At 37.7% G+C, this 23,448-nt stretch overlaps 1 protein-coding gene across 9 annotated transcripts in view; it reads left to right on the forward strand.

Annotated features, from left to right (window-relative positions):
* Positions 1–23,448, forward strand: part of MAP4K3 (mitogen-activated protein kinase kinase kinase kinase 3) — a 189,034-nt gene that overhangs the window by 58,383 nt on the left and 107,203 nt on the right. The window lies entirely within an intron of this gene.

The raw sequence follows: 23,448 nt of genomic DNA on the forward strand, positions 1-23,448 counted from the left end.
GCCAGTCTTCTACTTTTTGTAAACAAAAATTAAGTCTGAAATTGTCTAGTGCAACATGTTGGATTTTAAGAATTTCTGTCTTGAGTTTGTTACTTTTTCTTTCTTTTCTTTTTTTTATACAACTGATAATCAGTTTGAACATGAAGCAAAATAAAACCTTATTTAGATATTTTGCCCAAATTGTTTAAATGTTAAGTTATCCCAAGGTGTCTGACCATTGCTTCTTATCTTATTCATGTAGATTGATTGATTCATTGATTGATTGAGATGGAGCCTTGCCCTGTTGCCCAGGCTGGAGTGCAGTGGCATGATCTCAGCTCACTGCAGCCTCCACTTTCCGGGTTCGAGTAATTCTCCTGCCTCAGCCTCTTGAGTAGCTGGGATTACAGGGGCATGCCACCATGCCTGGGTAATTTTGGTATCTTTAGTAGAGATGGAGTTTCTCCATGTTGGCCAGGCTGGTCTCGAATTCCTGACCTCAGGTGATCCACCTGCTTCTGCCTCCCAAAGTGTTGGAATTACAAGCCACCGCACCTGGCCTAATTTAATTTTATTTTTTAAATTTTTTATTCTTTTGAGACAGAGTTTTGCTCTGTCACCGAGGCAGGAGTACAGTGGCATGATCTTGGCTCACTATAATCTCCACTTCCCAGGTTCAGGTGATTTTCATGAATAGCTGGGACTACAGGCATGCACCACCACTCCTGGCTACTTTTTATAGTTTTAGTAAAGACAGAGTTTCATCATGTTGGCCAGGATGGCCTTGAACTCCTGGCATCAAGTGATCCATCTGCCTGGGCCTCTGAAAGTGCCGGGATTACAGATGTGAGCCACTGACCTGGCTGTTTTTTATTTTTGTGGGTACATAGTAGGTGTATATATTTCTGGGTTACAGGAGATATTTTGATGCAGGCATGCAATGCATGATAATCACATCAGGATAGATGGGATATCCATCACCTCAAGTATTTATCCTTTGTGTTTCAAACAGACCAATTGTACTCTTCTATTTCTTTTTAAATATATGATTTGATTTTTTTTTAAAAACTATAGTCACCCTGATGTGCTAGCAAATACTAGGGCTTATTCATTCTTTCTAATTTTTTGTACCAATTAGCCATCTCCACATCCCTCCCACCCCTCAGCCCTGTAAACTTCTCAGCCTATGGTAACCATCCTCTACTCTCTATCTCCGTAATTACTTCTACTCTCTATCTCCGTAAAAACAATTCAGTTATTTTGAGTTTTAGCTCCTGCAGATAAATGAGAACATGTGATGTTTGTCTTTCTATGCCTGGCTTATTTCATTTAACATAATAACTTCCAGTTCCATCCATATTGTTGCAAATGACAGGATCTCATTCCTTTTTATGGCTGAATAGTACTCCATTGTGTATATGTATCACATTGCTTTATTCATTCATCTGTTGATGGACACTTAGGTTGCTTCCAAACCTTGGTTATTGTGAATAGTGCTGCAGTAAACATGGGAATGTATATACCCAAAAGAAAGGAAATGAGTACATCTCTGATAAACTCATTTGAAGTATATGAGTGGAATTACAGGATTGTATGTTAGTTCTATTTTTAATTTTTGGAAGAATTTTTAAACTGTTTAAACTGTTCTCCATATTAGTTATACTAATTTACATTTCTACTAACGGCATATGAGGGTTCCCTTTTTTCCACATTCTTACCAGCATTTATTGCCTGTCTTTTGGATAAAAGGCATTTTGAATAAGGTGAGATAATATCTCATGGTATAGTTTTGATTTGTAGGGTTTTTTCCCCTAAATTTCTGCCATTCTTGGGGTTGTCTCTTCTCTTTGTTGATTGTTTTGCTATGCAGAAGCTTTTTAATTTGATGTGATCCCATTTGTCCATTTTTGCTTGGCTGCCAGTGCTTGTAGGGTATTGCTGAAGAAATCTTTGCCCACACCAGTGTCATGGAGATTTTCCCCAATGTTTTCTTGTAATAGTTTCAGGTCTTAAATTTACGACTTTATTTTAATTTGATGTTTGTATATGGTAAGAGTTAGGGGGTCTAGTTTCAGTCTTCTGCATACAGATATCCATTTTTCTCAGCACCATCTATTGAAGAGACTGTTCTTTCCCCGGTGTATGTTCTTCTTGTACCTTTGTTGAAAATTCATTCACTGTACATGTCTGGATTTATTTCTGGGTTCTCCATTCTAGTCACTGATCTATGTATCTGTTTTTTCCAGTAGCATGCTGTTTTGACTACTATAGCTCTGTAGTATAATTTGAAGTCAGGTAATGTGATTCCTACAGTTTCATTTTTTTTCCTTAGGATACCTTTGGCTATTTTGGTTCTTTTGTGGTTCTACAAAAACTTTAGGATAGTTTTTTTTTTTCTGTGTGTGTGAAGAATGTCATTTGTATTTTGATAGGAATTGCATTAAATCTTTAGATTGCTTTGGATAGTATGGACATTTTAACAATACTGATTCTCCCAGTCTATGAACATTGAATATCTTTCCATTTTTTGGTATGACTTCTTCAATTTCTTACATTAATGCTTTATGTTTTCATTGTAGAGATCTTTTATTTCTTTGGTTAATTCCTAGGTATTTTATTTTATTTGTAGCTATTGTAAATGGAATTTCTTTCTTGATTTCTTTTTTAGATTGTTCACTTTCAGCATACAAACATGCTACTAATTTTTATATATTTATTTTGTATCCTGCAGCTTTACTGAAGTTATCAGTTCTAATAGTTTTTTGGTGACGTCTTTAGATTTTTCCAGATATAAGAACATATAATCTACAAACAAGGACAATTTGACTGCTTCCTTTCTAATTCAGGTGCTTCTTTATTTCTTTTTCTTGTCTGAATGCCCTACAAATATTTAATATATAAATATATGTAATATATATTATATTATAAAGGGGTCAGTTCAGCAAGCAGATATATACAGATTTTGTGTGTGTGTGTGTGTGTGTGTGTGTAGGGTATGCATATATATGGAGAGAGAGGATATTTATATAGGTATATAGTGACCTTCTTAGCTCTTCTTACAGTTTTTGTTTTGAAATCTATTTTTTTCTGATATAAATATAGCTATTCCTGTTTTTTTTTTTTTTTGTTTCAATTGGCATGGAATATTTTTTTCCATCCCTTTATTTTCAGTCTGTGAATTGTTATAGGTTAAGTGTGTTTCCTGTAGGCAACAGATTATTGGGCCATATTTTCTTCTCCATTCAGCCACTCTGTTTTTTGATTGCGGAATTTAGTTCATTTGCATTCAGTGTTACTATTGATAAGTAAGGACTTATTCCTGCCATTTTGTTATTTGTCTTGTGGTCTCCTCTTCTTTCTTTCTTCCTATCTTCCCTTTAGTGAAGGTGATTTTCTCTTGTGGTATGATTTAATCTCTTGCCTTTTATTTCTTGTGTATCCATTGTAGGTTTTTTTGGTTTGGGATTGCCAGGAGGCTTGCAAATACTATTTTACAACCCATTATTTTAAGTTGGTAACAGCTTAACACTATTTGCATAAACAAGGACAAAGAAAATCTAATTAAAACTCTATACTCTAACTCAGTTCCCTTGCTTTTTTTTTGGAGACAGAGTCTTGCTCCGTTGTCAGGCACCAGGCTGGAGTGCAGTGGCACAACCTTGGCTCACTGTAGCCTCCGCCTCCTGGGTTCAGGTAATTCTTCTGCCTCAGCCTCCCGAGTAGCTGGGATTACAGGCATGCGCCACCACACCCAGCTAATTTTTGTATTTTTAGTTTAGACGAGGTTTCACTATGTTGGCCAGGATGGTCTCAATCTCTTGACCTCGTGATCCCTGCCTCGGCCTCCCAAAGTGCTGGGATTACAGGCGTGAGCCACCGTGCCCAGCCTAGTTCCCCTGCTTTTTAACGTGGATATCCAGTTAAAACACCGCATACAGAAATTAATTCAAAATTGACTGTACTACATGTGGGAACTAAAACTATAAAACTCTTAGAAATAAACATAGGACTAAATCTTTGCAAGCTTGGGTTGGGCAGTGGTTTTTTTTTTTTTTTTTTTAGATATTGCTCCAAAAGCATCTTGACTTAAAAAAATGAGAAAAGTAGAATTACATCAAAATTAAGAACTTTTGCCCTGGAAAATGACACTACCAAAAATGTGAAAAAATGGTACAGAATGGGAGAAAATATTTGTAAATTATGTATCTGTTAAGAAACTGCATCCAGAATATATAAAGAACTCTTTAAATTGAATTAAGAAAAGAGAGAGACAAATAACCCAGTTTTAAAATGGGCAACGGATTTGAATAGAGACTCCTTGAAACAATACAAATGGCCAATAAGCACATGAAAAGATGTGCAACATCATTACTTATTAAAGAAATGCATATCAAAATCACAGATGCCAATTTATACCTGCTAGGATGGCTATAGTAAATACAGACAGTAACAAGTGTTGATATGATCATGAAGTAATTAGGACCCTTATTGCTGGAGGTAAAGTGATACAGCCACTTTGTGTTGTGTTGTGTTGTGTTGTGTTGTGTTTTGAGACAGAGTCTTGCCCTGTCACCCAGGCTGGAGAGCAGTGCTGTGATCTTGGCTCATTGCAACCTCTGCCTCCCATGTTCAAGCACTTTATGTGCCTCAGCCTCCCAAGTAGCTGGGATTACATGCACCACCACACCTGACTAATTTGTATATTTTTAGTAGAGACGAGGATTCACCATGTTGGCCAGGATGATCTCGAACTCCTGTCCTCAAGCAAGCACCCCCACCTCAGCCTCCCAAAGTGCTGGGATTATAGGTGTGAGCCACTGCTCCCGGCCCACTTTGGAAAATAGTTTGACAGTTCCCCCAAATTGTTAACCAGTGAGTTGCCACTTGACTCAGAATTGTCACTGAAGAATAATGAAAGTATATATTTACACAAACACTCAATTCATGAATGTTCATAGCAGCATTACTCATTATAACCAAAAAGTAAGAACAACCAACATATCCACAAATTGATGAATGGATTAATAAATTGTGGTTTGTCCATGCAATGGAATATTATTGAACATTAAAAAGGAATAAATATGTGTATAACATGGATGAACCTTGAGCTAGATGAAAGAAGCTGGTCATTAAGGACCACAAATGGTATGATTTTATTTATATGTGAAATGTGCAGAATAGGCAAATCTGTAGATACAAAATGTAGATTAGTTGTTGTCTGGGGCTTGGAGGGGGAGTGGTAGGAGTAGTGAGTGACTGCTAATAAGGTTGAAAATGTTTTAAAATTGATTGTGGCAATGGTTGTACAATCCTGTGAATATTTTAGAAACCACTGAAAAATATGCTTAAGTTGGGTGAATTATGTCTTATTAAATTTTCAAAAGACAATTCTTACTGCAGTATTAATGCTTAAGACAAATTTTAAACAACTAAAAGTGTGTACTCCCACTGCATCATTTGACTAGCCTTAAAAAAAAAAAAACAAAAAACTAAAAGTAGAGTTGAGCTCTCACTGATTATAGGTTTGTAACTATTACCAACGTTAGGACTCCTAGGAAAACGAATTCTTTTACTTAGCAGAAAGAAAGGAACAAGAATTTTCTTCATGGTAACTAGGAAAAGGTTGAAGAAAATGCAAGAGTGAAAAGGGGATTAAATATGATGTTTGGAACTGAGGAGAAAGACATTTCCTTAAGGAGTTGTGAATGACAAAATATAGGTGAAGGGTGGAGCAGTGTATGAGTTGAGAGCAAGGGAAGGGTGAGGAAAAAAAGTAATTAAAAGTGCTATCCTTTGGGAAATCTCCTGAACCTGAATCTCATAACCAATTTGGAGACCAAACAGAGAAGCTGAGGATGGATTTCAGAAGTGGGATTGGTATTGGGCAACTGGCCTTGTGGATGTTCTTTGTAGTTTGTATGTGCAGAACTTGTGAAGTTATGAAATTTTGGTTATTTGTTGTGTGATTACATGTTGTTATATTTACCTTATTTTTGAACACCATTACCTGTAAATTGGTGACTGACTTTATCTGATTTTGCACAGAATTTAGTACTGAAAGTGCCACATCCCAGGAAATACTTAATTACTGGGCAAACAGAGAAGGTTGGTCACCGTAGTTGTAAATTATGCTGTTGGTTTAATACTAGTGTTTTTGCTCTGTGTGTGTGTGTGGGTAGAGGCAAGCAGGGAGAAATATACATTAAATGTATCAGTAGTAAAGTTCAATGTGGAATAATATAAAATGCTGAACCAAGAATTAGGAGCATTTCACAGATACTTATTGAGTATTAATTATGTTGTTAAGAACCCTCCTAGTTAAGCATTAGAGCTAGCAGCAGCAAAACATGATCCTTGTTCCAAAAGAGATCACTGTCTATTAATAGTGATTTTTTTTTTGAGATGGAGTCTCATTCTGTCACCAGGCTAGAGTGCAGTGGTGCGATCTCGGCTCACTGCAATCTCTGCCTCCCAGTTCAAGCGATTCTCCTGCCTCAGCTTCTCAAGTAGCTGGGACTACAAGCGCATGCCACCACCCCTGACTAATTTTTGTATTTTTAGTAGAGACTGGGTTTCACTGTGTTGGACAGGATGATCTCGATCTCTTGACCTCATGATCTGCCTGCCTCTGCCTTCCAAAGTGTTGGGATTACAGGCGTGAGCCACTGCACCCGGTCAATAATGATTTTTTGAGAAGCTTGGCTTCTTTTCTTCATAACATAGGCATGTTTTTAGCATTAGAAAAAAATGGAAATAATTGTTAGTAAGAATGTGATGGTACTAAAGTCTTCATTAGACTGTCATTTCTTTGAGGATAAACTTTATATCCATTTTTTTTTACCATAAGATTCCTAGTGCCGTCTCTACTGTCTGGCACCCAGTAGACACTCAGTATTTACTGGATTAATCAAACTAATGGGGAATCTAGGGAGACTAAGATAGAAAATTTAGCTTAGCTGAGTACAGTGGCTCACGCCTGTAATCCCAGCACTTTGGGAGGCTGAGGTAGATGAATCATCTGAGGTCAGGAGTTCTAGACCAGCCTGGCCAACATAGCAAAACCTCATCTCTACTAAAAATACAAAAATTAGCCAGGCGTGGTGGCGCATACCTGTATTCCCAGCTACTCAGGAGGCGGAGGTTGCAGTGAGCCAAGATCATACCAGTATACTCCAGCCTGGGTGACAGACTGACTCTGTCTCAAAAAAAAAAGAGAAAGAAAAGACAGCTTAAAATGGGTTAGTTTAAACCATGACATTGCTAATAAATAGCTAACATTTATTCAAACTTAATTTATAGCAAGCACTGTTCTAAGTGCTTTACATGTGTTGACTTATTTTATCCTTATGTTATTATCCCTATTTTTTGCAGATAAACTGAATTACTGAAAGTTTGAGTACTTTGCCCTAATTTGCCCTAGTTAGGAGCTGGGATTTAAACTGTCAGTCTGACTCTAGAGCCTATGCTCTTCCACCAGGGATGGTGGTAATGTGGAAACTATTAGGTTCAGTGTGGTGGGACGGCTTTCATTCAGTTGTGTGTGTTTGTGTGTGTTTCTGCTAAGTGATTTTTATGCACATTAAATGAGTAAATGAAGTTGATTGGGGCTGAGATATAAATATTTCTTCAAAACTGGTGTATATGCCTGAATTGGACATCTTGGGAGAAATTGGTGTGTAATAAACCAAAAGATAAACCAGCAAATAAACTCCTTTCTGAAGATTAGAATGAATCAGTATATGTTCTTCACACTCTGATACAAAATGTAAAAGGAATCTTAAGTTACAGTAATCTCAAGTGACTAGCTGAAAAAGTCAAAATATGCCTGGCCATTTATCAGATTGGAATAACAGATACAGATAAAGCCCCACACTTAGAAGAAAACTATTTCTCCCAAGAATGATGCATCTGTAAAGTGTTGTAGCAAATCCTATCTTTCAGTGACTACAGCCTGCTTACTTAAAAACCATATTCTTGAAAATCATAGACTATTAGAAAGTTGTATAATTATACAGGTTCAGTATATCTTACCTGAAATGCTTGGGATCAGAAGTATTTTGGATTTTGGATTTTTTTTTTCAGATTTTAGAATTATACTGACTTATTGGTATACCAGTCAATATAATGCAAAATTGGACATTAGATACTAAATGTACAGTTTTGCATCATGCTGACTAGTTATGCATCTCTAATCTCAAAATCTGAAATCTGAAAAGCTCCAGTGAGCATTTCCTTTGAGCATGATGTCAGTGCTCAAAAAATTTTGGATTTTGGAGCATTGTGTATATCAGATTTTTGAATTAGGAAAATTCAACCTGTATCAGCAAGAGTAAAACATTCCACTCTTTCCTGGAGAATCTAAGTCACTTTGACATAGAGAAACATTCTTGATATACACCCCAGATAGCAGAGCTTCAGCTAAGAGACATAGTGTTGACATCCATTATAACTTTGTTGCTTATAAGGAAAAAGAACCTTGGGTTTGCTTTGCAATCCAATACTGAAGTCTGCCCCTTTACATACAGCTCTCCTTTGCTCTAAGCCTACCAAAACACCACTGTGTTTAAATCTCACCTCAATTCCATTTTATTCAAAATACTGCAAAAGCTGTCTTTTCTTTTGGTGAGTTGCCCCAAGATTTATCTGGTGTGTGATTTTTCTCATTGCAGTGGGTCAGTAATCCTAAATTTGTCAGATTACAGGTTTGTTCCTGTGGCCTGTGGCTGATCAGGCTAGAACACTGCCAACTCTTGAGATGTTACTTGGGGCAAAAAATTAAAAATGGATAAAGATGAGCACTGCGGCAGAGCTTGCTAATAGAATAGAACTTATACTTTGGGGCTTTATTTTTAAGTTCTGATAAGGTGTTATAAATATGTTATAGTTCTGTAATCTTTTTTATTTTTGTGATTTAAAGTCAAAATTCAAAAGTTAAACTCATTTGTGATATTATTTGCAGCACTAGTTATTACAGTATGACAAATGCAGATAGATAACAGTGATTCATTAGGTAGCAACTCATAGGAAAAACTATTCTAAATGGGGAACTCATTCCTTTTCCAGCACAATGAAAACTACTGAGATTATAAATAGAGAAACTTGTAGTGAGAAAATAGGGTAATATGCTTTGTTTCCGTGAGAGCAACATACATTAAATAGTATAGCCAAATTTAAAAAGTGCGAAAAAGTACCAGTAAGACCTTATTCCACTATTTTTTCTTGAACTTCCAAAGTTAAATGTTATGGAATCTCCTCTTCTGTCAGCCTTTGCTTTGTTCTTTCTTTCCTGAGAGGGAGTAGAGATGCTTTCTGCCTCCTTTTCTTTCATCATAGAGTGGCGAAACATAGGGGATATTGTGTATCTGGTACCTTTTCCCATCTCCCTTGAGTGCTTTTGTGGATCCTTTGCCACTGTGTGCTTATCCAATACTGCCTTGTGTTTATTGCCATCACGAACAGAGCAGTTGTTACATCATTCATGATAATATTCTTCAAAGGTTAATCATGGATTGCTTAGCTGCTCTTAAATATGTTAGAATCATATTATGACTTGAGGCTGACTGGGCAGATTGGATATTTACATGTTGAAAGGTAATAGTGCTCCAAAATAAAAAAGCAACTGACAAAGGACTTTTTATTCTGTTTATCTGCAATGTATTTCTTATTCTCAGCCCTCTGTATATGACCAGTGATTTGGCTTGAAGGATGTTTATTTAGCACTTAATTTAGTTAGATGGAAGATACAGAGATATGGTTCCTGTCTTCAAGGAACTTGTTATCCAGTACGAAAACTGGAGTGTTTATGTAAGTAGCAGTCTAACTACGGAGAATCACCCATTGAGCAGAGTGTGTGTGCATATGTGGGTGGTTGTGCTGGTAATAAGGTGATGGCTATGACTAGAAAGACTTAATTCATGGGTCACTTTGACTGTTTACCCTGAAATACTCTGGGCTGGTAATATCTAAGTAGGATGCTATGTGAAAGGACACAAACAGTGTAGAGTGGCTGATATATCCTAACTTACTTGGTGGGTTCCATAGAAGCTGTGAGTTCGATTTCACTTGGGATGGTTAAGGAAGTAAAACTTCAGATGAGCCTTTAAGACTGGCTAGGATTTTGCTAGTAGAATAAGAGAATGGAGGGTATTCCACATGTGGATACTATAAAAGCAAAGGTAGCATCAAAGTACTAGTCCTGTTTGGGAAATCGTAGTTCCATTTGTCTAGAGCAAGCAGTATGCTCTTTGTGGGCACAGTGGGAAATAAGAAGTGATAAACTCATGATAGTTTATGGAAAGCCTGAAATACTAGCCCAAAGCAACCGGACAAAGCGGCCTGTAATCCCAGCACTTTGGGAGGTGAGGCAGGCAGATCAGCTGAGGTCAGGAGTTCAAGACCAGCCTAGCCAACATGGTGAAATCTCATCTCTACTAAAAAATACAAAAAATAGATTAGCTGGACATGGTGGCATGGGCCTGTATTCTCAGCTACTTGAGAGACTGAGGCAGGAGAATCACTTTAACATGGGAGACAGAGGTTGCAGTGAGCCAAGATCACACTGCTGCACTCCAGGCTGGGCAACAGAGTGAAACTCCATCTCAAGAATATATATATAGCCCAAAGGTTTAGAATTTACCCCATAGAGAGTAGGATTTTGTTGTTTTTGTTAGTTTGTTTTTACAGGTTAGTAGCATGGTCTAACTATAGGAAGATTCACTATACACAGGCAGATGGGAGAGAGACCCTACTGGTAAGAAGACCTATTACTGTTGTGACAGCCATATTTGAGCTACATGCAAAGGGAAGGAATGGCTGACTACATGAGGTTTTAGGTGGAGGATAGGACTTAAAACATGATTGATAGGTTACAAGGGATAAGGGAGAGGTATAATATATGTCAAAATTGAATTTACCTTAAGAATGGTTTTTGTCATACTGTTTTGATTTTAGGGACTCATTTTCATGAGTTTTTTACAGCTACAGTTTATGCCTATGTAACCTCAAGAATAGATCAGGAGCTACTAAAACATTTTATCTTTAAATCAGATCTGATGAGAGAACAGAAAGTTGAGAGAGCTAAAAGGGTCTCAAATTAGAACTATTTTATTTAACTTTTTTTCTTTTTTGGGGTTTTTATTTTTTTATTTTTCTTTTAGAGACAGGATCTCTCACTCTGTTGCCCAGGCTGGGAGTGTAGTGATGCGATCATAGCTCACGGTAGCCCCAACTCCTGGGCTCAAGTGATACTCCTGCCTCAGCCAGACTAGCTGGGATTAACAGGTATGCACCACCACAACCAGCTAATTTTTCAGTTTTTTTTTGTTTGTTTGTTTTTTTTTTGTATAGACTGGGTCTCACTATGTTGCCCAGGCTGGTCGCAAACTCCTGGCCTCAAGTGATCATCATTCCTTGGCCTCCCAAAGTGCTAGGATTACAAATACTAACCACAGTGCCCAGCTAGAACTATTTTAAACAATATGTCATTGTTCTTGTTGGAGGACATGATAAAAACAGAAAGAAAAGTGCCCATTGTATTCTTTACTTTCCTTAAAATCTACACCATGCTCTATTTTTCCTAGTTCTGTCCTTACTCCAGAAACATTTTTCGAGTCAACTATAATACTTACTTTACATATAGGAACTGAAGGGATGCTGCCATAATTTTTAGTAGAGTGAGGGGATATACTCCAAAGAATTTTCACTAGAAATTCACTCCTCGGTTATAGATACCTTCCTTGTTTTGGGTCTTCCATCAGAACCACTTGCGTAAACCTGCCTCTCAAAAGAGCTGGATCCAGTTAAGCAAAGGAGACCCAGCAGGTTTATAGGTCAGCAAGCTCAAGTTAAGCCCTTCTTCCCTAACTACCTGGACACAATCCATTTGCACTAGAGAATGTTTTTCAAATATTCCTTTAAAATAAGAAAGGACTAGTTCTTTGGGATGAAAATAATCTAAATTCTTTTTATATATAAAGCACAGATATATATGTATATATGCATAATGCATAAACATATGCAGAATATCTATGGTATTAAAATTTCATGGAGAGAGGGATTAGGAAAACAAGGTTGGGAGACACAGCATTAGGTCGGAAGTTTTTTCTTTTTGTCTTAAAGAAGAAGTCTCACTGTTGCCCAGGTTGGATCAAACTCTCACCTCAGTCTCCCAAATAGCTGGGACTACAGGCTTCTAACACCATTCCCAGCTCTAGAGTAGGACTTTTTTTAGGCAGTCAGGGCCATGGTTTCTTTCTCTCTCTCTCTCTTTTTTTTTTTTAAGACAGAGTCTCATTCTGTCACCCAGGCTGGAGTGCAGTGGCACAGCCACAGCTCACTGCAGCCTCAACTGCCCAGGCTCAGTCAGCCCTCCAATTTAAGGCTCCCAAGTAGCTGGAATTACAGGCTCACACCACCATACTTGACTTATTTTTAAATATTTTCTACAGATGAGGTCTCACTGTGTTGCCCAGGCTAGTCTGAAACTCCTGGGCTGAAGCAGCCCACCTGCCTCAGCCTCCCAAAGTGTTGAAACTACAGGTGTAAGCCACTGTGCCTGGCCTCTTTTTTTGTTTAGACAGTTTGAGCAACGAAATGTCTTCTTGACTTTGTGGAACCCAAATTCAAAGTTCATTCAGTAACAGTGTATGTAAATGTAAGTAGTATTTATCTTAAGCATTAGTCAAGAACACTTACTAAAACATAGCCAAACAACTAAGTAGGCTGTAAGTTATTTTTATCAGAATTTGAAGGGTTGTTTTCTTCATTCTTACTTCTGAAAACAATATGAATATTGCTATTATAATCATGTTTTTATTTCTATATTCCTATATTCAGTATTCCTAGATATTGAAATATCTAGGAATCAATGTGTGCGACCCCCTTGTAGACCCCTGCCCGGTACCCGACCCCAAATAACAGCTCGAGAGTTGGAAGCCGAGTTCAGGTTTATTGGGACCAGCGGGCAGGCCAGGAAAGGAAGGAGATCAGGGCTGGCTGCGACTGCGCAGCTGGGGTAGGAGGGTTTTATAGGGGGGGTGGACGGGGCGTGGACACAGGGCTGGCGGAGTGTCGTAGGAGCTTAAGATAGGCTGTCTGTCTCTGGGCAGACTGCTGAGGTGGCTCAGAGGGTTACGTGTCGGTTCAGGATAGGCCGAGGCTTGGCGGGCTTTCCTGCTGCGATGATTGGCTGCTTGTTGTTGCTGGGCAGAACAGAGCAGGCTTGGCGGGCTTTTCTCAGGGCAGCAGGAAGCCTGGGGGGAGGGTGGGGGCAAGAAACCTGGGGGAAAGATGGCGGGACTTTCTACCAAACACAATGCACTTATTAGATACTTTGTATTTCTGTGTTATTGATCAGGGCTTTCATATTTCTCCAAAAATTCAAAGTTGGGTGCTGCTTCTGTGGTTTTAGGAAAGTTTTTTCTAATTTTATATTGTAATTACGTAAACCAATTTCTTACCTTTTTAAAGATTACGCAGTGGGTTTCATGATACCCTGATAGTTTAATGTAGTATTTCAGAGTATTTCCTGGTACTCCAGTAGTTTGAGACAATAATTGGCAACTTACAAAAAGCCATAATTACTGTATAAATCAAAAAGTAAAGTTCCAAGGCCTCCTAGCCATCTGAGTGAACCCCTCCACAGGGCCAAAGTCATTCCAAAGTTACCCTGAAAAACTCCCGTTATTGAAGTGGAGGTCGAACATGCCTCATTATATCCTCTTCCCATTTGAAATTCAGGGAAAGCTGACTGGTATTAACATCAATGCAGATCTTAAGCCGGATAAGAAACATTTACAACCTATTCTTTCTGAAGCCAGCTACCTGGAGGCTTCATCTGCATAATAAAACCTTGGTCTCCTCACCCCCTTATCAGAACCCAGACATTCCTTTCTATTGATAATAACTCTTTAAACCAATTGCCAATCAGAAAATTTAAAAACTCTACCTCTGACCTGGAAGCCACCCCCCAACACCCACCTCACTACCCTGCTTCCAGCTTTCTCACCCTTCTAGATCAAACTTAAATGTATTTTATTGATGCCTTAGGTCTCTCTAAAAAATGTATAAAACTAGGCTGTACCCAACCACCTTGTGGCCAACAAACATGTGCCCAACCACCTTGGACACATGTTCTCAGGTGGACTGTGTCATGGGCCATTGGTCACTCATATTTGGCTCAGAATAAATATCTTCAGCTATTTTATAGAGTTTGACTCCTTTCATGAAAAACTGAAGTACCATTGACTTCATTTATTTTTTCCACACTATAAAATAGAGTTTAGAAATTATGAATTTTGAATGATACTACACATGAAATTAAAAGTTAATTTGAAATTGACTTTAAAATACTTTTATGTGTAACGTAAATGTATGTTTTAAGTAGAATGGAAATGGGAATGGCATGAGAAATCTTGTTTATTTTTCAGTCTAAGCTTAAATTTTTCTCTTGGCTATAAAACATTTTAAAAATTATTATGGTGTGACCCAAAAATAAAATTCTGAGCTCCCCAACCGTTGGACCCATCCCTCAGCCAAGGGAATTCCAAAGTTAACATGAAAAACTAGTTCAGGCCATGCTGTTCCCATCTTCATGAGGCTTCGACATGCCTCATTATACCTTCCTCCTCTTCTAATTCAGGCTCAGCTGACCAGCATTAACATTAAAACAGAGATCTTAAGACAGATGAGCAGACTTTTAATAGCAATAAGACACCAAGTCCAGGCACAGTGGCTCACACCTGTAATCCCTACACTTTGGGAGGCTGAAGCGGACAGATCACAAGGACAGGATTTGGAGACCAGCCTGAACAATATGGTGAAACCCCATCTCTACTAAAAATAGAAAAATTAGCCAGGTGTGGTGTACGCACCTGTAGTCCCAGCTATTCAGGAGGCAGAGGTAGGAGAATCACTTGAACTGGGGAGGTGGAGGTTGCAGCGAGCTGAGATTGCACCACCACACCCGAGCCTGGGTGACGGAGTGAGACTATCTCAAAAAAAAAAAAAAAAAAGAAAGGCTCCAAATTCCAGCCTGACTCTAGTGTAACATCGCTTGACAGATAACAGGCCCTAGAAGAAATTGAAGTATGTCTTTCCATTTATTTTCTAATTGAATGTTTTGTCATTTTCGGAGTACAAGTCTTTCTCCTCCTTGGTTACGTTTATTACTAGGTATTCTTTTTGATGCTGTAGTAATTGGGATTATTTTCATAATTTTGTTTGCAGATTTCTGTTAGTATTTATAATGCAGTTGATTTTTGTATCCTGTAACTTTGCTGAATGTATTAGTTCTAACAGGTTTTTTGATGGAATCTTTAGAACTATCTATATGGAATATAATGTAATCTTCCAACAAATATAATTTTACTTCTTCCTTTTCAATTTGGATGTCTCTTATCTATTTTTCTTATTTCTAGCCATATGGCATTTATCATCATGATCCAGGATAAAGAATCAAAAAGATGAGAATTAATTCCAGACGTATAAATTCTAACTAAGACCTACTTATTTCAAAGTAATATCTGTTAGAAAACTGTTCCTTCATGTTTATTTTTTCAGATGAATTTATAATTTTTTCTTGTCAAAAAAGAATTCAATTGGCATTTTGATTGGAATTGCATTAAATCAGGCATTAACTGATAAGGCCCTTACCATATACAGAAGGGAAATATCTTTTATTTCAAGTCTTTTAGCTCTTGGAATACTTTCTTATTTTTTTTCAGTCTTCTTTATTTCTCTCTTCTACATGTTTAACATCTTTGTGACTCTAAAAAGTTAACTGGTTTTCCAGAAGCATCTTGACAAATGTCATTATAATGAAATAATTCTTTGCAGTATCAAACAGCTATTTAATATGAAAACTAAAAACCAAATAGATTCTATTTAAAATGATGATTTAATAATATTAAGTTAAATATTTAATATTTAAATAAAATATAGTTTAAGTAATGTTGAAATAATTTAATGATTATTATTTTTAAAGATCTAAAAAGCAGGTTTAAACTTTATATATGGAGCCTATGCATTTTAAAGCTTATTCTTAGGTACACAGTTTAACTTGACATATTATTAAAGGATTAAAAAATTGTTTCTGCCTGTTTTTCAGGTGTTTGTTTTCTAGGAGCACAGTCATATATAGTAAATAATGAAAATTATGTATTTCTACTGTTTATACCACCTTTTTTTTCTGGGTTTCAATTGATTTTTACCTTTAGAATAATTCATTAATTCATTTATATTGAAAGACTCTAATGTGCTAGGGAGACACACATAAGTAATGGGGAAAAATAGAGTAAGGGGACATAGAATTTTGACTATGGATAATTGCTATAATATATATATACAATCACATTATAACATAAAACATGATATAATTGCTTTAATATAGAGACGAAAGGGTGTGTATGGGGGGAGGGAGAGAGAGAGAGAGAGAGAGAGAGAAACAGAAGAGAAACAGGAGACGGAGACAGACAAATTTGCCTGAGATGATACAACTAGTAAGTTGTGAAGCCAAGTTTCACAGTTAGGTTTTCTGATTTCAAAGTGCCTATCCTTAACCGTGACACTGTGCTAGATATGTAGACAAGGCCAGCAGCAAAGTATGAACTTAATGTGACAGAAATAAGGGACCTATTCAGGGTTCATCTTTAAGCTATTCTTGTTTTGATTGTTGATATAGTTTAGCTGTGTTCCCACCCAAATCTCATCTTGAATTGTTACCATAATCCCCACGTGTCATGGGAGGGACCTCCTAGGAGGTAACTGAATCATGGGGAAAATTACCCCTGCTGCTATTTTTATGATAATGAGTTCTCATGAGATCCGATGGTTTTTTGTGGCTTTTCCCCCATTTGCTCATACCTTTCCTTTCTGCCACCAAGTGAAGAAGGATGTGTTTGCTTTCCCTTCTGCCATGATTATAAGTTTCCTGAGGCCTCCCCAGCCATGCCAAACTGTGAGTCAGTTAAACCCTTTTCCTTTATAAATTACCCATTCTTGAGTATGTCTTTATTAGCAGCGTGAGAATGGACTAATGCAGTAAATTGGTACCTGGACTGGGGTGCTGCTGTAAAGATACCCAAAAATGTAGAAGCAACTTTAGAACTGGGTAACAGGCAGAGGCTGGAACAGTTTGCAGGATTCAGAAGACAAGAAAATGTAGGAAAGTTTGGAAGTTCCTAGAGACTTGGAGGGCTCAGAAGACTCAGATATGGGAACATTTGGAACTTTCTAGAGACTTGCTCAATGGCTTTGGCCAAAAAGTTGATAGTGATATGGACAATAAAATCCAGGCTCAGGTGGTCTCAGATAGAGATGAAGAACCTGTTGGAAACTAGAGCAGAGGTGACTCTCGTTAGGCTTTAGCAAAGAGAGTGGCGGTATTTTGCTCCTGCTCTAGAGATCTGTGGAACTTTGGAACTTGAGAGAGATGATTTAAGGTATCTGGTGGAAGAAATTTCTAAGCAGCAAAGTGTTGAAGAGGAAACATAGCATAAAAGTTTGGAAAATTTGCAGGCTGACAATGTGATAGAAAAGAAATACATATTTCCTCAGGAGAAATTCAAAGCTGCTACAGAAATTTATCTAAGTAACAAGGAGCCAAATGTTAATCAGCAAGACAATGGGAAAAATGTCTTCAGGGCATTTCAGAGACTTTTGCAGCAGCCCTTCCCATCACAGGCCTGGAGGCCTAGGAGGAATAAATGGTATTGTGGGCTGGGCCCAGGGCTCCCCCTACTTTGTGTAGCTTAGGGGTGTGGTGCTCTGCATCCTAGCCATTCCAGCTCTGGCTAAAAGGGTCCAATGTACAGCTGAGGCCATTGCTTCAGAGGCTGCAAGCACCAAGTCTTGGCAGTTTCCACATGGTATTGAGCCTACAGGTGCACAGAAGCCAAGAATAGAGGTTTGAGAACCTCTGGTAGATTTCAGAGGATGTATGGAAATGCCTGGATATCCAGACAGAAGTTTGCTGCAAGGAGCCCTCATGGTTCTGCTGGGGCAGTGCAGAAGGGAAACATGGCCTAGTGGGGCTGTGAGAAGATGGCCACTGTCCTTCAGACCTCAGAATGATAGATCCACTGACAGCTTGCACTGTGCACCTGGAAAAGCTGCAGACGCTCAATACCATCCTGTGAAAGCAGCCAGGAAGGGAGCTGTACCCTACAAAGCTACAGGGGTGGAGCTGCTCAGGATCATGGGAGCCCACCTCTTGTTATCAGCATGACTTGGATGTGAGACATGGAGTCATAGGAGATCATTTTGGGACTTTAAGAATTAATGACAACCCTATTGGTTTTCAGACTTGCATGGGGCCTGTAACCCCTTTGTTTTGGCCTGTTTCTCTCTTTGGAACAGCTGCATTTACTCAATGCCTGTACCCGCACTGTATCTAGAGAGTAACTAATTTGCTTCCGATTTTACAAGCTTATAGGTAGAAGGGTCTTGCCTTGTCTCAGATAAGACTTTGGACTTGGACTTTTGGGTTAATGCTGGAATGAGCTAAGACTTTGGGGGGGCTATTAGAAAGGCATGGTTGTGTTTTGAAATGTGAGGACATGAGATTTCAGAGGGGCCAGGAGTGGAATGATGTCGTTTGGCTGTGTCCCCACCCATATATCATCTTGAATTGTAGTTCTCATAGTCCCCATGTATTGTGGGGGGACCCAGTGGGACGTAATTGAATCATGGGGGTGATAACCCCCTGCTGCTGGTCTTGTGATAGTGAGTTCTCATGAGATCTGATGTTTATAAGTGGCTTTTGCTCATACTTCTTCCTTCCATGTGAAGAAGGACGAATTTGCTCCTGCTTATGCCCTGATTGTAAGTTTCCTGAGGCCTCCCTAGCCATATTGAACTATGAGTCAATTACATCTCTTTCCTTTATAAATTAAAACTAATACAGTTGTATACATTTTATGTTCCTTGCACATTTTTTAAAGTCCTGTTCATTTCTGACACTCATAGTTCCTAGTATCTAATTCTCTTACATCATAATTAGATGCTCAGTGTATGATGGTTGTCAAATGTTTTCTCAAGAGAGAATATTTTAAGAATAACTGTTATCTTTATCCAAATTAAAGCATTAGATGTTTTACAAATCAATACAAGTGTACACTCACATATCTATCTACAAAGTTATAACCTACAAGATGAATTCGATCCATTGGTAGTGGCCATGTTAAATAGCTGTTTTATATTGCAAAGAATTATTTCATTGTAATGACATTTGTCAAGATACTTCTGGAAAACCACATCAGCTTATTAAGGGTATGAAGACATTAAACATGTAGAAGAGAGAAATAAAGATCACTAAAGAAAATAAGAGTGGATAATGAAAGGTGACTTGTAGTTCAAGTTTACTTCATAGGGGACAGATGTAACAGAACACATAGTTTACAAATAGGCCAAGACTTGGTTCCCTGTAGAGATGGATATACTGGTCTGTTAGTTCACATCCCAGTACAGATATTCTTGCTTTCCGTGTTTGATTTTTATATAACCCCTACTTCTATTCAGTGTGATACATGTCAACTACCTTCATGCAATGAGTTGAAATTAGATGCATAAGCTATGTTAAATACACAAAAATGGCAGTGCCACCTCCCCACCAATAGTTTGATGTTAGCAGCTTTACCATCTCTGTCTTCACAACAGTAGTTTTGTAATAATTTTCTTACTTTCATTTTTGGCTTACTGTTTTATAAAAAATTACTGGCTAGTTTATTCAAAATATATATGCTAATAAGAGTAGGTCTTACAAACTTAATACAGTGGACACCAGTGTAAATGATTAGGCATACCAAAAAGGGTCAATTTTAACTTTAGTAGCCATTTAGTGTAATATTATGTATTACTTTGTCAAGGAAAGAATGAGGAAAAAGTAAAGAATTGTATGAAATCTTGGAAATACTTTGATTTCTCAATTTGTTTCTAGGGCCGGGCGTGGTGGCTCAAGCCTGTAATCCCAGCACTTTGGGAGGCTGAGGCGGGTGGATCACGAGGTCAAGAGATCGAGACCATACTGGTCAACATGGTGAAACCCCATCTCTACTAAAAATGGAAAAAAAAATTAGCTGGGCATGGTGGTGCATGCCTGTAATCTCAGCTACTCAGGAGGCTGAGGCAGGAGAATTGCCTGAACCCAGGAGGCGGAGGTTGCGGTGAGCCGAGATCGCGCCGTTGCACTCCAGACTGGGTAACGAGCGAAACTCCGTCTAAAAAAAAAAAATGTATATAAAAGGCGAAAAGACATTAGGGGTTCTGCATTCTATTTTTGTTTTCAGGGGAAAACCTACCTTCATAACATTCATGTCTCCTCTTCTACTTTCATACATTTGACATAATACACCTGTTTATAGGAAAGTATTGTGTACTGAATAGAGAAAAGTGCCTATAATCTTGTTCATTTTGTCTATTCTGTTAGTAATCCATGTAAACATTTGTGAAGCACCTACTACATTTTGGACAATCTTTTCCATAAATGGATGGTAATAATTCTATCACCTTAGGATAATGTTAACTATTGTAATAACTGAACTGAACATATCTGTGGCTTAACATAATAAAATTTTATTTATTTGTTTACTTGTTTATTTTTGAGACATGGTCTCGCTGTCTCTCCTGGGCTGGAGTGCAGTGGCATGATGACTCACTGCAGGCTTAACCTCCTCGGCTCAAGCCTCTCGAGTAGCTGGACTACAGGTGTGCCCAGCCATGCCCAGCTAATTTTTTCATTTTTTGTAGATACAGGGTCTCACTATGTTGCCCAAGCTAGTGTCAAACTTCTGGGCTCAAGCAATCCTCCCACCTTGGCCTCCTGAAGTGTTGGGATTACCGGGATAAGCCATGGCACTCAGCCTTAATTTAAGTTTATATAATAGTTCAGTGCAAGTGTTCAAGGTTTAGGATAACTTACTTTCTTTTAGTGACTCAGGGACCCCGACTTCTTCCATTTCCTGAGGACTTGGTGTCATATAGACTGCTAATGGAGGTAAAAATAATGGGAAAAGGAAACATTAATTTGTTCATGTTCTATTGGCAAAAACTAGTCTTTTGGGCACATCAGTATGTACGTTGATTGGGAAATGTTGTCTTTGAGTGAGCGAGTAACTGTCATCCACTAATAACTATGTCATTTGTGGATGGCTAGTCAGCTCTACCACAATAATAATAATGTTGATTATAATGACATATTTGTATCCTATGACCACTGTAACAGATTATCACAAACTTGGTGATTTGAAACAACACAGATTTAGTCTCTTAAAGTTCTGGAGTTCAGAAGTTTAAAATGAGTTTCACTGGGTCACAATCAATGTGTCAGTAGGGCCATACTCCCTGGGTAGGCGCTAAGGGAGAATCTGTTTTCCTGCCTTTTCCAGTTTCTAGAGCTGCCCTTCATAACTCTTGGCCCCTTCCTCCATCTTCAGAGTCCACAGTTTAGCATCTTGCTTCAGTTATCACATTGCCTTCTCTTTGTCGAGCCTTGCTCAGCATCCCTCTTAGAAACACACTTGTGACCACATTTAAGGTCCACCTAGATAATTCAAGTTAACCACCCCCTAATTTAATCTTATCTATAGCTTTCTTTTGCCATATAAAATTAACATACATCATTCACAGGTATCAGGGATTAGGGCCTCTCTACTTTTGGGGGCCACTATTCAGCCTACTACAAATAGTTAACATTTATTGAACACATTATATGTGCCATGTACTGAGAACTTCAGATGTATTAGTTTGTGTTTTTCTGCTTTTATTCATTATGTGTTCTATTTATGGGCTTACCTGTTTTTTTCAGGTTTTTTTTTTTTTTTTTTTGGCGGGGAGCAGTACATCTTCTGGAAGAGTAATTCTTCACTTTAATTTAGTCTAAAACTTTTATAAAAAATTTTAGACTTAGAATTGTAAATAATTTTTAGATATTATCTAGTCTAACCTCCTGCTTGATGGTGTCTTAAGTACAGTAGAATATTTTTCTTGGGTCTATTAATATAGGCCCATCTTTATAATGTATTTCTCATGAGCCTTGCACAAAGTTCGTTAACTCAACAGTTCAGCTCCTTTAAATTATTAATAAGGTAAACTCTACCTTTTTTTTTTTTTTTACCCAAATCTACATTTTTAAATTTATCTTTAAAAATTGAGCATGTGGAATTTTTCTTTGGATTTTTTCCCACAAAAATGTTTAATTTAATTTGACCATTCTCACAATCACATTAGAGTTGACTTAATGTTACAAAATGATACACTTTGGATTAATAGTATTTCATGGGAAAGCTACAGTTGAAAACCTAAAGCCACTAATAGGTTTTATTAGAAATAAAAGGAATAGTATATAGGCAATTAATTATATAAAACATGCTAACTATTGGATGAAATTAAAACAAAAACTGTTAACTCTGGATTTACAGTCATCATAGAAAGGAATTACGAAGTGGTGTAGATTCATTCAGTCCACAGTTCTTTATTGATCACATCTTAGGTACTAAGAGTACAAAGGTGATGAAGACATAATCTATCCTAGATGACTTTATATTCTAATGAGGGCATAGACATGCCAATGTCAATGTAGTATAAGTAAAGGCGCTCCATACAAAGATCACTGTAGAAGTTGTGATGCTTACAGTTATCAGTAACAGAAACCCCAGCTGAAGTAGCTTAAACAATACACAGAGTTTTTAGTCATATACAGGTATCTCTGAGAATTACAAAGGCAGGTGAGCCTTGCTATAATAGCTCAACATGCTTCCTTTTACCTGTTTCTCTTCAGTGCTTTCTACAAATTAACTTTATCCTAAGGGTGACTGCCTTTGAGGTTGTATCACAACTTCTGAAAACTCACAGGGATACCCCCCAGAAAGAGCTTTTGTCCTCTGACCTAGAAGCTAAAGTTCTAGGTTCACACTGACTAGATCAACTTTCATTGTATGCGACTCTTTCACTAGATTGAAGAAAAGTATATTTTTAGGTTGGGTGAGAAACTAAAAATCCAGAACTTACAAAGTACATAGTGTATCTATAAAAATTGGTGTTAGTCCTATTTTGGCTTTATTATTTCTAACTTTGATTTCTTCTAATATACGAAAAATCAGGAATCCTTAATAGTGGGAAGTAAAGTGATAAGAAGATCATAGTTCAGTAAACTTCTAAATTTTTGAAAGCCTAAAAAATTATGTCTTTGGAGATCTGTAATTTTGTGCTCACATCAATGTAGAACTTAACCTGACATAAAAACCATCTCTTCTCCATTATTTCTTTCCTTGTAACTGGGACAATAAGGTGGATTTTGATATTGGGTTCAGATGATTCATGGTTGGGCTGTTTGAAGTCTCAATTACATTTGCAGTAGAAAAATGCCAAGGCCAGAAATGTTAGGGCTTACCACAATGACCTCATACTTACGATTTGAGCAGGAACTGGGAAGGCCTTGTTTTTTACTTTGCTACTAACTTACATTTAATCGGGCTA

The sequence above is a fragment of the Callithrix jacchus genome, chromosome 14 (assembly GCF_049354715.1).
Source record: "Callithrix jacchus isolate 240 chromosome 14, calJac240_pri, whole genome shotgun sequence".
Classification (NCBI taxonomy): Eukaryota; Metazoa; Chordata; class Mammalia; order Primates; family Cebidae; genus Callithrix; species Callithrix jacchus.